At 29.6% G+C, this 1,517-nt stretch overlaps 1 protein-coding gene across 1 annotated transcript in view; it reads right to left on the reverse strand.

Moving 5' to 3' along the window:
* Positions 1–1,161: 1,161 nt before the first annotated feature.
* LOC125043352 (beta-secretase 1-like) overlaps positions 1,162–1,517 on the reverse strand; it is a 9,725-nt gene continuing 9,369 nt past the window's right edge. Inside the window, exon 9 of the mRNA XM_047639438.1 lies at positions 1,162–1,517. This exon is cut by the window's right edge and continues 566 nt beyond it. The gene's annotated coding sequence lies outside the window, so the exon portion shown is untranslated.

The following is a 1,517-nucleotide window of genomic DNA, read 5'->3' on the forward strand; positions in this document are numbered from 1 at the left end:
TAGGATCAAAGCCTATGGAGAAAAAAATGCCAAACCACACTGCTTATTTTTGGCTAGCACAGAGGGCATTATGCTCCAATTACTTCCCAGTGCCACTTGTTAATACAAGCTGCATTATGACACTGTCATGCACTTCCCTAGAAAACATTGTACTATGAGATTCTGGATATCTTATTAAAAAAAAGATACAGAAAGAAATATAACTTTATGTACGAAGGTTATTTTCTTTTCTCTTAGCATGAAGTTATCTATTTTCTTATAAGGCAAATATTTCAAGATGAGATTTTATACAATGAAAAAGCATTCCAAACATCCATCAGTTTAAAGCACTGATCAAGCATCATTATAAAACGACATTCAGCCTTGTCACATTTCTTGCTTATCCCTATGAATGATACATAATATTAATTGTAAAAAGTGATATTACCTGAAGTTTAAACCTTAAAATGCTTCATCAAAACTGTAGTTCTTTCTCTTAACTTTTCCGTATTTCATGAGACATGATGTCAAAATATACCTTACAAATTTTAATCCTAATATGTATAATAAAGTGATGCTTCAAAGAGAATTGTATAGCCAGTATAAACACTGAAGTTAATGACATACTGACAAAAATAATGCACAGCTTCATGAAGTTAACCAGACTTTAAAGAACTGATGTTTTTTCTCATTTAGGAAATTGTATAGCTAGCAGAAACTCCTGGGGCAGCTATTATTTTCATTTTCACATATTTTCCCACCTTTTCCTTACCACCAAACCCCTTTTTCTCCTGTATGTTCCACAGCAACAGGACTGCATGCTATAGCTGCAATCTTACTTTATGATACATATCAAACCCTCCCTTTCTTAATCTCACAATTTGTAAGAGATTATCAGAGCTATGTAACATGCATGACAGGACTCTATAAAAAAGATAAGCTGTTCTATTGTACAAGAGGAAGATTTATCCTGTATAATATCAGAGAATGAAAGTTTTCCACGTATGAACAGAGAATTGAAGAAATAGAATTCAAGGGAAGACTCTGGAAATTTTGCTAACTTAGCTAACTCTGAGAAAACACAGAAAGAGAGCATCTAATAATTTCTTTAAGTCATATTTGACAGGATGAGTTTAAATATATATATATATATATATATATATATATATATATATATATATATATATATATATATATATATACATACATACATACACATACACACTCAATTACATATTATTAATTACCAACATTCCATAAAAAGATAACACACAATGATATTTAAGATACTTTTAAGTCAAGGCAGTTTAATCACAAAAACAGCTATATTACCTAGATTGCTCTAACCTTTAGAATCTAACAATACAAAAATCAATATTTCACACACATATAACATTCTATATGGATGTGACTTAAAAGTATTATTCTAGTAAACATTAATTATAAAAAAAGAGACTATATACACACTTTCAAAGACCATTATCTGGTTTTGTGTTACCATGTACTCAGTATATTCATAAATGTAAATGTACATTTTT

The sequence above is a fragment of the Penaeus chinensis genome, chromosome 33 (genome assembly GCF_019202785.1).
Source record: "Penaeus chinensis breed Huanghai No. 1 chromosome 33, ASM1920278v2, whole genome shotgun sequence".
In the NCBI taxonomy this organism is placed as follows: Eukaryota; Metazoa; Arthropoda; class Malacostraca; order Decapoda; family Penaeidae; genus Penaeus; species Penaeus chinensis.